The sequence below is a fragment of the Bufo gargarizans genome, chromosome 5 (assembly GCF_014858855.1).
Source record: "Bufo gargarizans isolate SCDJY-AF-19 chromosome 5, ASM1485885v1, whole genome shotgun sequence".
Taxonomy (NCBI): Eukaryota; Metazoa; Chordata; class Amphibia; order Anura; family Bufonidae; genus Bufo; species Bufo gargarizans.
This window is the reverse complement of record NC_058084.1, coordinates 27,249,375-27,262,601: the sequence shown is the minus strand read 5'-3', so window position 1 is coordinate 27,262,601 and position 13,227 is coordinate 27,249,375. Positions and strand designations below refer to the sequence as shown.

The following is a 13,227-nucleotide window of genomic DNA, read 5'->3' as shown; positions in this document are numbered from 1 at the left end:
TAGGATTAGATACAGCAGTCAGTATCACACATGATATGATTAGATACAGCAGTCAGTATCACACATGATAGGATTAGATACAGCAGTCAGTATCACACAGGATAGGATTAGATACAGCAGTCAGTATCACACATGATATGTCCGCCTGGGAATCCAAAATCTCCAGTAATGTCTGTGATCTGTCACATCTCTTTCCCGTGATGGGGGGGGGGGGGGGGGCGCTATTACTAATGAAGGCTTCCATTGTGGAGCGCTCATTAGTGCAGCATTAGGTCTCATGTCCACGAACGTAAGAGCTCCGTGCTGTATCTAATGATGAAGGACTTTAGCGCTGGCGTCATTGGGGGTCATTTGTCAAAACTAGTATAAAGTAGAACTGGCTCGGTTACCCATAGCAACCAATCAGATTCCACCTTTCAGTTATCAGACCTCATTTGAAAAAGGAAAAGTGGAATCTGATTGGTTGCTATGGGAAACTAAGCCAGTTCTACTTTACACCCGTTGGATAAATCTCCCCCATTGTCTACTGGAGGTAGCTGAAAATCCACTCTCTGTCCTATCAAAGGTTCAGGCTGCTGCTAAATTCCATGCTTTACACTGCAGCCCTGCTTCTCCCGCTCAGTCGCTGTGTAGAAGCCGTAGTAAGTCTGAGGAGGATACAATGTATCACAGCGTTCTGTTCTGTTCTGTTCTGTTCTGGTCTGTTTTTATTGTTGAAAATAGCTTTTATTCACAATCAGTCGTCATCACGAACATACATTATACTGCGACGCGTTTTCTTCCAGGACGCACTACTCCAAGGTCCGCAGATCATCGTGTACAGTGTGCACTACAACCTCCATCATCCCAGCTCAAAGTGCAATCCATAGGTGTGAAGGCAGGAAGCGTGAATGTCATCTCCCACAATGCACTGCTGCAGTCTGCCATGCAAATGAGGAGGCAAATGCTGCCCAAGCTGAGTGACACCGAGCGCGGACTGGAGCAGAGACGTGTGTGAATACAGTCCGATATTCCGCGCGGCGGTCTGTGCGTTCCGTAATCACTGCTAATAATGAGAATATTCTCCATAACTTTACTGCGCCCCTCAGGGTCGGCTTTATATAGGAGCAGTGGGAGCTCCCAGTCCGCCCAGATGACCCTCAGTGGTCTGGGGTGCAGGCTTCAAACCTGTAGCTGTCGAGGGACAGAGTGGTTCAATTCCACCCTCTGGGCGGTCGCGTTTTGGGTGGAGCTTTCATCGGGAACGCCCCATGAAAGCGACCGCATGTTCCCCGTAAAAATCCACCAAAAAGGTATATAATATATTTTTTAGTTTTCTTACAATGTCCAAAAAACCCTGATGTTTTTGATATTTCCATAATCTATAAAATTATTGCGTCGTTTAACCGGTGAAGCGAACGCTGTAATGAAAAAACACGGCTAGAATGTGTGGGTTATTTTTCATCCTGCAGAAAATGACCAAAAACAGCTCCATCTACCCCGAAATGGCGCCAATGAAAACATCAGGTCGTCAGACGAGCCCTCTCGTAAAGCGCAGGTCGGCGGAACCGGAGGTCGCAATATGGCGACTGAGAGGCAGATTTTGGCCTCATGCACGCGGCCGTAGTTCTGGTCCACATCCGAGCCGCAGTTTTTGCTGCTTTTAAAAAAAAAAATTCTCACTGTTAGGGCTCGTTCACACAAACGTTTTTTGCGTTCCATATACGCAACTATTCATTTCAATGGACGCGCAAAAGATCCGTGTGCTGTCCGCATCCGTCGCTCCGTTCCGTTTCACTGCAAAAATGATGAGTCCCGTCCTATTCTTGTCTTGTTGTTTTGAGGACAATAATAGGCATTTCTATAAAGGGCCCTTTGTTCCGTTCCGCAAATTGAGTAAAGGCACACGGGCGGCATCCGTGTTTTGCGGACCGCAAAACACGGCGCGGTCGTGTGAACAAGCCCTTTGGCCTTATGCACACGAACGTATTTTCTTTCCCTTTCTGTTTTTAATTTTTTTTGAGGACAGTATGCGGAACCATTCATTTCAATGGGTCTGCAAAACAAAACGGAAGTTACTCCATGTGCATTCCGTTTCCATAGGTCCGTATTTCCGTTCCACAAAAAAATATAATATGTCCTATTATTGTCTGCATTATAGAAAAGGATAGCACTGTTCTATGAAGGGACAGCTGTTCCGTTCCGCAAAATACATACGGTCGTGTGCATGAGCCCTTAGTATTAGTAAATCTGCCCCTATGTTCTGATTCGCTGACACCAACGTTTTATCCAGTGATGAAGCTTTAGCTATGTAAAGTCTGAACCCTATTAAACCACACGTTCTGCCTGGTAGGGTTGATCCTGCTGATTAACATGGCGCTTGTCTTGTGAAGATCTGTTTAAGTCCATCTACAAATCAGGGCTTCAGTGTGGTAAGGGGCGGGGCTTCAGCTCCTCCGCTTCCCGCATTTGTCACGCCCCCTCTCGGCACTGAATCCCTAATTTGCATCTATAATTAAACGCCACTTTTTTGTTTTTTCAACGGCACGACCGATTTTCACAAGACAGGTAGGGTTTTTAATCAGCAGAACCAACCCCACCGGGCAGTACGCATGGTCTGTTGGGGTTGATCCTGCTGACAGGTGCTCTTTTAAAATAACAGAGAATGTAATATATTCATTTTGGGAGTATTGGAGGGAATGAGAAAGAAATGGCGTAGTCTACGCTCAGCCTCTGAATGGGTCGTACGCCGCTCCGATGGGGGTTATATCACACGATTTCACTCACAGCTCAAAATTACGCCAAAAATGTCTACCCTTTTTTTTCTCTCTTTGAAGCTTTTTGCTTTGTAGCGGGTGAAGCCATGACTGGGTCAGTAGAAGGCAGGCGCCTCCACATGGTATTGTAGAAATCTGTTACGGCAGCGCCGGCGCCTCCCTCCCCGAGGTGCTCCGGTAATTGGATGCTAATCTGAGTGCGGACAATTCCAATTCATTACATTATTTCCCTTTTATTGGAAGATACATCATCCCGGGAAGCTTCTTAGGTAGACCATGCGTAGAAAATTAATATTTTACCATTATGCTAAAGTAAATAGCCATTTATGTTTATTCAGCACCCGCGGGAAAAATCAGGGAGCCAGCGCGAAACGCGTGAAGATTCTGGTAAATGAGTGAGATTTATGTGGATACATTTTTGAAGAGGGGAATTACGGGAGGTGGAGGGGGTCTCTTCATGTAACCTAAGTTTCCGTACGGCTGATTGTGAAGTCACAGAAGCGTGGAGCACATTAGGCTACATTCACACGACCGTATGTGTTATGCGATCCGCAAAAACTGATCTGCGAAAATACGGATGACGTCCTTTTGGCATCCGTTTTTTTTTTTTTTTTTGCTGATTCATTGTAACAATGCCTAAATCGGACAAGAATAGGACATGCTCTATATTTTTTGTGTGTGCTGTCCTGCATTTTTTGCGGACCCATTGAAATTAATGGGTCCTCATCCTATCCGCAAAAAAACTGGAACGGACATGGAAACAAAATCTGTTTGTGTGAATGTAGCCTAAGGCTACATGCACACGAACGTTGTTTGTTTCCGTGTCCGTTCCCTTTTTTTTGCGGATAGGATGCGGACTCATTCATTTGAATGGGTCCGCAAAAAAACGTGTGCTGTCCACATCAGTATGTCCGTTCCGTAGCCCGCAAAAAAAAAATATAGAGCATGTCCTATTCTTGTCCGTTTTAGGCATTGTTACAATGAATCTGAAAAAAAAAACAGATGCATACAGATGTCATCAGTTTTTTTTGCAGATCCGCAATTTGCAGACTGCAAAATACATACAGTCATGTGCATGTAGCCTAAATCAGTTACTCAGTATGTCTGTGGTGGTCAAAATTCGGATATTCCGCGTCTGTCATATAAGGTAAATAGTACAGAGACTGCGGAGTGAGAATGTCCTGGGGTCAGCTCTGGACATTCTCACTCTATATGTAAAGTAAGGCCTCTTGCACACGAACGTGTTCGCCCCCGTGGCCATGCTGCGGGCCGCAATGCACGAACACCCACTGTGGGGCAGCCGCAGCGGATCGCGGACCCATTTACTTTAATGGGTCCACGATCCAGACGTTCCACAAAAAGATAGGACATGTTCTATCTTTTTGCGGAATGTAAGTACGTGATGAAACCCCACGGAAGCTTTGGGTCGTTGTCCTGTTGCAACACCCATCTTCTGTTGAGCTTCAGCTGGTGGACAGATGGCCTTAAGTTCTCCTGCAAAATGTCTTGATAAACTTGGGAATTCATTTTTCCTTCGATGATAGCAATCCGTCCAGGCCCTGACGCAGCAAAGCAGCCCCAAACCATGATGCCCCCACCACCATACCTCACAGCTGGGATGAGGTTTTGATGAGCTTTTTCTCCACACATGGGGCCAGATTTATCATTACTCTGACAGCTCACTCCACTTTCACATATGGGTAAAGTCAGATTTATGATCGGCCCTTTAAGACTGTAATAAATGTGGTTTGACGGTAGCAGTTTATCCGTTAGTAAGCAGCTTTACAAAAGTCGCACATCTTTACGAAAAAGTCGCATGTTCTATTAAAAAAGTCTCATAAGATAAGCATGGTCCTCACTGGAGTGAAATTGCGCAATTTTTGCGACTTTTTAAATAGTCTCAATAGTAAATCTGTCTAGAGATTAATTTACATAAGAAAACACGCCCACTTTCAGAAAACTGGCGAGCATAGTGCAGAGCAGAAAAAAGTCGCAAATGTTTGCGCAGTTTTAGTGATTGCGCAAAAATTTGCGACTTTTTTACTCCATTATTCTGACTTGAGCTAATGATAAATCTGGCCCATAGTGTTGTGTGTTTCTTCCAAACAACTCAACTTTGTTTTCATCTGTCCTCAGAATATTTTGCCAGTGCTGCTGTGGAACATCCAGGTGCTCTTGTGCAAACTGTAAACGTGCAGCAATGTTTTTTTTTGGACAGCAGTGGCTTCCTCTGTGGTGTCCTCCCATGAAATCCATTTTTGTTTAGTGTTTTACGTATCGTAGATTCGCTAACAGGGATGTTAGCATATGCCAGAGACTTTTGTAAGTCTTTAGCTGACACTCTAGGATTCTTCTTCACCTCATTGAGCAGTCTGCGCTGTGCTCTTGCAGTCATCTTTACAGGACGGCCACTCCTAGGGAGAGTAGCAGCAGTGCTGAACTTTCTCCATTTATAGACAACTTGTCTTACTGTGGACTGATGAACAGCAAGGCTTTTGGAGATACTTTTATAACCCTTTCCAGCTTTATGCAAGTCAACAATTCTTAATGATAGGTCTTCTGAGAGCTCTTTTGTGCGAGGCATCATTCACATCAGGCAATGCTTCTTGTGAAAAGCAAACCCAGAACTGGTGTGTATTTGTTATAGGGCAGGGCAGCTGTAACCAACACCTCCAATCTCATCTCATTGACTGGACTCCAGTTGGCTGACACCTCACTCCAATTAGCTCTTGGAGATGTCATTAGTCTAGGGGTTCACATACTTTTCCCACCTGCACTGTGATGGTGTGTTCAATAAAAACATGGTAACATTTAACTCTTTGTGTGTTATTAGGTTAAGCAGACTGTGATTGTCTATTGTTGTGACTTAGATGAAGATCAGATCACATTTTATGACCAATTTGTGCAGAAATCCATATCATTCCAAAGGGTTCACATACTTTTTCTTGCAACTGTATATACTGTATAATGTCTATAGCCCCATAGATTTTAACTGGTTCTAAAAACAGCCTGGTGACGTCATGTGACTGATGCCTGAGGGTAATCCCAGCTAGAGTGGGAGGTCACTGGTTTAGGGCTCATGCACACAAACGTAATTTCTTTACGTGTCCATTTTATTTTTTGGGGGGACCGTATGCGGAACCATTCAATTCAATAGGTCAGCAAAAAAACGTTATTTACTTTGTGTGCATTCTGTTTCCGTATGTCCGTTCCGCAAAGGGATAAAACATGTCCTATTATTGGCGGCATTACGGACAAGGATAGGACTGTTCTATTAGGGTTCAGCTGCTCCGTTCTGCAAAAAACAGAATGCACATGGATGTCATCCATATATTTTGCGGATCCGTTTTTAGTAGACCACAAAATACCTACGTTCGTGTGCACGAGGCCTTATAAGGTGGAGAAAGGTCACCAGCAGACGAGGGGTGTGCTGCTATTCTAGGAAGTCAGAGACTAAGGCTACTTTCACATTAGAGTTTTTTGCGGATCCGTCACAGATCTGTAAAAACGCTTCCGTTACCACAATACAACCGCATGCATCTGTCATGAACGGATCCGGTTGTATTATGTCTTCTATAGCCATGACAGATCCGTCTTGAACACCATTGAAACACCACATCGCTTGCAGCGTTTTTCTGTCCTCGATGGGGACGTAACCAAACGGAGCGGAATGGATTTTGGTGCATTCTGTTTCGTTCAGTTCAGTTTTGTCCCCATTGACAATGAATGGGAACAAAACTGATTTTTTTCTTCCGTTATTGAGATCCTATGACGGATCTCAAAAGCGGAATTGAGAACGCTAATGTGATGCTGTGCGCACGATGTATGCCGCTCTAGGAGATATGGCCCGCTCACGTCGTGTGCATGAGCCCTTACATAGTGACATTTATCTCAGCAGCACAGAGTATTTCAGGTGAATGCTTGTAATTCAGCCCTGTGTTTTGTAGAATTTTTGTCGCCTACTCAGCCTCCTGTTGCGATGCGTCACCTCAGGTCCAGGTCTGTCCTTGAATTTTCTCTGTTTGCTTAATGAATTCATGATTATTTTCCTGCGGTGCGGTGTGATTAGAGGCTGATTAGCGGCTGTGATTGGAGTGGATGCAGACGCCGTGTCACCTCGTAATGAGGGGATAATAACTGATGGTCCTGTAGTAATTGTATCACTGAGATGATTGTATCCTGGTAACGACCCGCTCAGATCAAGAAATGTTACATTCATTATTTGCAAACAGTTGTGGAAACAATGTTTCATCTCACAATGCATGGAAGGTTCTACACCAGGGGTCAGCAACCTTCGGCACTCCAGATGCTGTGCGACTACAACTCCCATAGTCCCAGCATTCACAATTTCTTGGCTGTTCTTGTAGCTCCCATAGAAGTGAAAGGAGGATTCTGGGAGTTGTAGTTTCATAACAGCTGGCGTTCCGGAGATTGCTAATCCCTGTTCTGCACACTTCTAAACTGACTTCAAATCATCACCGTTTTCAGCATCTCTGCTTGCTGTCAGTGAATGAGAACACTCTAGCTCAGGTTCAGAGACAGTAAACCTGTTCATAGCTTGTCTTGCTCTCAGCTGAGAAGAGGATCCAGTAAAAAGGGGAAAAGGACCGTGGATGCAGCCAAAACAATGCATCATGGCTGCAGCCCATCTGAGAGGACGGAGCGGCTGTGCCGGATCGGAGGGGTCTCCAGACGAACAGTTTATGCCTTTTTATTATTTTTATTATTTTAACTGCCTCCCTGCCTTTTGCTCATAAAGAAGTGCAATGCAGAAAACACCTTTAGTAGTAATGAGAAGGGTAGCACCACTTAGTGGTAGTCAGGGGTATTGCAGTTTTTATCGATTTTGCTTCTCTTTAGGGCTCATTCAGACGGCTGTATGCTGTCTGCAAAAGCGCAAATCCTTTTTTTTTTTTGGTGGCCAGGTCAGCATATCCGCAAAAAACGGATTGCATTCCGCATTTTTGCGGACCCATAAACTTCAATGGGCAAAATCCAGATTTTCACTGACAAGTATAGGACATGTTTTATTTGTTTTGTGGCGCCATAGAACAGAAGAAAAGGGCCCTATAGAAGTTAATTGGTCCGCATCTAATTTGCAAAAAAACGGATCTGCATTTTTGGGGACAGCATACGGCCATCTGAATGAGCCCTTATTGTTACATTCTTATTTTAGTTTGATGTTTTGATTCTTTACTGATGGCTTCAACCTACCCCAATAATCAAGCAACATGGGATGTCGTGTTAGCATTGCTTCTTCAAGATTACTCCAGGTAACGGCTGAAACACCTGTATGAAGGGAACCTGTCACACCCTTTACTTGCCAAAATTACTTTTCAGGGCACTTAGTGGGCTTTATGACAGTCAGCGGCAACTGTCAGCTTGGAACAAATATTTTTGGAGACACTGTATTTGATGCACTGTTACTGTCAGCGGCACAATTTGCAGAGCACAATTATTTTGAGGGTACTATGTGTGGTACTAAGTACTGTTGAGGGCAATGTGTGTGTGGTAGTAGTATTTTTTTTAGATGCATTCTGTATAGCTTTATTATTTATGCAATATAGTATTTAGGGGTCCAGCATCACCAGGATAGGGAGTTGGTGTTATGAGGTTGGGGAGTGTGATAGAGAACTTAGAAGGCTAAGATGTCTGTGTAAAAAGCTCTGCAGTCCTGGCTGGAGGAAGCGTCATGGCGGTCTGGGCTAAATGGAGAATATAAGGAAACAAGAAGTTTGAGTTACTGGATGTATTATATATTGTTACTGTGTTTGATCATTCCTGTAAAATTTGTCTTTGGCATTGGAGGGGGGGGGGGGGGGGGAGTAATGCAAAATATATGCCTTGGGACTTGTAATCCAGATTTCTAAGACCTTAACAATGCCCCGACCAGTCATTTGACCTTACAGAAAAGACAGCCTCAGTAATATTACCACACATAGCATTAGTAAAGCCCAGTTAAGTCCAATCAATTCTGTATTTCTCTATCCTTCAAACGAGGAGCTTCCCATGTGTTCAGTTTTTATCTTTTTCAACTTTTTTGCAATATTTGATACAAATTAAAATGCAGAACGTTCCCCTTCACCTGGGAGAAGCATGAAGCTTACCGCCCCAGTGATAAAACCTTTTCCTAATTCCAGTTGACATTGAAGAGGTGGCCGTCCAGTGAACGCAAAATGAGTTGTCGCCTGCGGCTTCGGATGCTGATGTTATATAAATCCGCTTTAACGCACTTGTCATTTGAAGACGGATGTGAAGAGAAATAATCATCGAGCTATTAGAGATTTACTGCCTTACATCCTCGGATATCAATATTTCACGGACCGATCAGGAATGAAAATATCGGAGACAACGCGCTGGACAGATGAGCAGTGCACATAAATATCCCAAGGTCTGCCGATGTGTCAGAACTTCTACTACATCTGTATTGGTAAATGCTAACATAGTACAATATGACCAAGGAGCCAATAATGAAGCCATTAAAGGACACCGTTTATTTGGTTGTTTATTTATTTCATCATTTCAAACCCCAAATTTTTATTTAGCAGTTTTTTTTCTGGTAGCATTACTTAGACATTGTATGGTGTCTGTATCGCGCTATTATTTAGGATTTGTATAGTACCATTATTTTTCCACCGTCTGGTGGATAGATGGCAGTATAATGTATGGTAGCATTATTTGGCTGCTGTATGGTGATATTATTTAGGATTTGAATGGTAGCATTACATGGGTGCTGGGTGACGGTATTATTTCTCTTTTGTATGGCGTCATTATTAATGATCTGAAAGGTAGCATCATTTGATGGCGGTATTATTAAGGTTTTGTATCGTAGCATTATTTGGCTGCTGTATGGTGATATTAAATTTAGGATTTGCATGGTAGCATGGATGACAGTATGTTTTCTCTTTTGTATGGTAGCATTATTTGGACAATGTATGGTATCTGTATGGCAGCATTATTAATGATCTGCAAGGTAGCATCATTTGGCAACTGTATGGTGACTAAATGGCGGTAATATTTAGGTTTTGTACAGTAGCATTATTTGGTCTGCTCTATGGTGGTTCATCTTCGTTGAATATTACATTGAATATTCGTTCAATATTACGTAGGAATTATACGTAAATGTTATGTGGACACTGTTTTGTAGCATTATTTGGGCACTGTCTGGCGGTATTTGTAAGGTTTGGACACTGCATAGTGACTTTATAGAAGTAATATTTAAGGCCTCTTTCACACGGGCGTTGCGGGAAAAGGTGCGGGTGCATTGCGGGAACATGCACAATTTTTTAGAGTGCAAAACATTGTAATGCGTTTTGCACTCGCGTGAGAAAAATCGTGCATGTTTGGTACCCAAACCCGAACTTCTTCACAGAAGTTCGGGCTTGGGATCGGTGTTCTGTAGATTGTATTATTTTCCCTTATAACATGGTTATAAGGGAAAATAATAGCATTCTGAATACAGAATGCATAGTACAATAGCGCTGGGGGGGTTAAATAAAATAAATAATAATTTAACTCACCTTAGTCCACTTGATCGCGCAGCCCGGCTTCTCTTCTGTCTTCTTCTTAGCTGTGTGCATGAAAAGAATCTGTGGTGACGTCACTCCGGTCATCACATGGTCCGTCACATGATCTTTTACAATGGTGATGGATCATGTGATGACCGGAGTGACATCACCACAGGTCCTTTTCATGCACACAGCAAATATGAAGACAGACGAGATGTCGGGCAGCGCGATCAAGTGGACTAAGGTGAGTTAAATTATTTGTATTTATTTTTTAACCCCTCCAGCGCTATTGTACTATGCATTCTGTAGTAAGAATGCTATTATTTTCCCTTATAACCATGTTATAAGGGAAAATAATAATGATTGGGTCTCCATCCCGATCGTCTCTTAGCAACCGTGCGTGAAAATCGCACCGTATCCGCACTTGCTTTTCACGCGGCCGCATTCACTTCTATGGGGCCTGCGTTGCGTGAAAAACGCACAAAATAGAGCATGCAGCGATTTTCGCAGCAACGCACAAGTGATGCGTGAAAATCACCACTCATGTGAACAGCCCCATAGAAATGAATGGGTCCTGATTCAGTGCGGGTGCTGTGCGTTCACCTCCCGCATCGCATCTGCGCAGAATACTCGCCCGTGTGAAAGGGGCCTTTGGGTTTTATATGTTAGCACTAATTGGACACTGTATTGTGGCTGTATGGCAGTATTATTAAGGTTCTGTACGGTAGAATTATTTGGCCACTCACTAGCAGTAATGTTAAGGTCATTTCTAATTATCCAGAATAAAATTGCTGTAAAAGAGTTTTCTGGTTTTAAAGCATGAGGCCACAGAAGATTGTCTAAACGGATACAAGTGTAACAAACCTTCAGCTGTAGGAAGTATCTGATTGAGTATTCGAGTTCTGTATGTAAACAGCTAATGTTCCCATTCACTGCCAGCAAGCAGAAAGTCAGAAAATGGAGTACAACTGAAATGCAAATTCCATCGGGAAGTTGTAGAACTTTTCATTGTGAGCAGAGCGCCCCTTTAAAGGGAAGGCTTATGCCGGGACATGGCGGCCGCTGAACATTAAGCCATTGATACATTATTTATAAGACATTTAAATGTTTGCTAACTTTTTGAATTTCACACTGATAGGAGAAGCGTCTGTGGGAGCGCGGCGGGAGCGTCTTCAGGGTATTACGCGGTCACAGATTACCAGCCAACCTTGCTTACAGCAAGATGTTTTGTCAAAAGCTTTTTTCATTAAATTTCCAAGTGATTAATACTGATCCTCAGCGCAAACAACAGACACATGGAATGCAATTAACAGATTAAATTCTAGAAAAAGTTTTTTTTTTTCTTTCTTAACAAATGATATTATGAAATGATTCTGCAGGAGATGACTGGATGTGTCCTGGAAACATTCAGGTAACGATTATGGACGTGGAGGGTCTAGAACGGAAGGAGGTCCACTACATCACCGTTTATTTGTTTGATCCATCAGAATAACATAAAAATAAAGAAAAAAACATCCTGTAAAAATACGGATCCTGAGCATCAGTTATGCACATTTGGCATCCGTTTGAGCCATTTCCATGCAGGACTCTTCTGTCTAAAGTAACGCATCTCATATGGAAATGGCTGAAACTGATCCTCAGGATCATATTTTTTTTTTTTTACAGGATCCGTTTTTTCTTTATTTTTATGTTCTTCTAAACATAATTGAAAATGAGAAGAAGCAAGGACTCTTCAGCAGCAGCATCGAAGACGTGTATAAAGTCAAGGAATGCGTCACTATGGGACACATGCTCAGTGAAGGCGTACGGTCATCGATTTCATCTGTGCAGCATGCATCTAAGAGCTCGTTCACACGACCGTTGGTGTCCCGTGTCCGTGCTGTGAACCGCAAATTGCGGTCCGCAATGCACGGGCACCTTCCGTGGGGCAGGTGCATGGGGATCGCAGACCCATTCACTTAAATGGGTCCGCGATCCCTCCGTTCCGCAAAAAGATAGAGCATGTTCTATCTGCTTGCGGTGCAGAGGTACGGAACGGAACCCTCAGAAAGCACTCCGTAGTGTTCCGTTCCGCATCTCCGGATTTGCGGACTCATTGAAATGAATGGATCCGCATCCGTGATACGGAATGACAACGGAACGGAGCCTGTGTATTGCGGATCTGCAAATGCGGTCCGCAATACGGGAACGGGACACCAATGGTCGTGTGAACGAGCCCTAATGCTGCAGGACAGGAGAAGAGTCCTGGACTTTGATATACTTTGACTGGAGTTTGATATATATTTTCTATTTACTATGGGCAGGTTTGTAGCCCTAAACCCCAGCTGTATAGTGTCATGCAGGTGGTAAGTGGCCCCCAAACCAGGTGACAGGTTCCCTATTAGGCCTCTTTCACACAGGCGAGATTTCTGCGCGGGTGCAATACGTGAGTTGAGCGCATTGCACCCGCACTGAATCCGGACCCATTCATTTCTATGGGGCTGTGCACATGAGCAGTGATTTTTACGCATCACTTGTGCGTTGCGTGAAAATCACAGCATGTTTTATATTGTAAGTTTTTCACGCAACGCAGGCCCCATAGAAGTAAATGGGGCTGCTTGAAAATCGCAAGCATCCGCAAGCAAGTGCGGATGCGGTGCGATTTTCTCGCATGGTTGCTAGCAGACGATCGGGATGGGGACCCGATCATTATTATTTTCCCTTATAACATGGTTATAAGGGAAAATAATAGCATTCTTTATACAGAATTCTTAGCAAAATAGGGCTGGAGGGGTAAAAAAAAAAATATATATAATAATTTAACTCAACTTAATCCACTTGTTTGCGCAGCCCGGCATCTCTTCTTTGCTGTGCAGGAGGAAAAGGGCCTGTGGTGACGTCACAATGGTGATGGATCATGTGATGGACCATGTGATGAGCGCAGTGATGTCATCAAAGGTCCTTTACCCAGGACCTGAAGAAAG

The 13,227-nt window shown here is 43.5% G+C and overlaps 1 non-coding gene across 1 annotated transcript; it reads left to right on the top strand.

The window, feature by feature from the left end:
* Positions 1-1,126: 1,126 nt before the first annotated feature.
* On the top strand, positions 1,127-1,213 carry TRNASTOP-UCA. Its single transcript has one exon. It is a non-coding gene; the product is annotated as a tRNA-Sec (tRNA).
* The last annotated feature ends 12,014 nt before the right edge of the window (positions 1,214-13,227 follow it).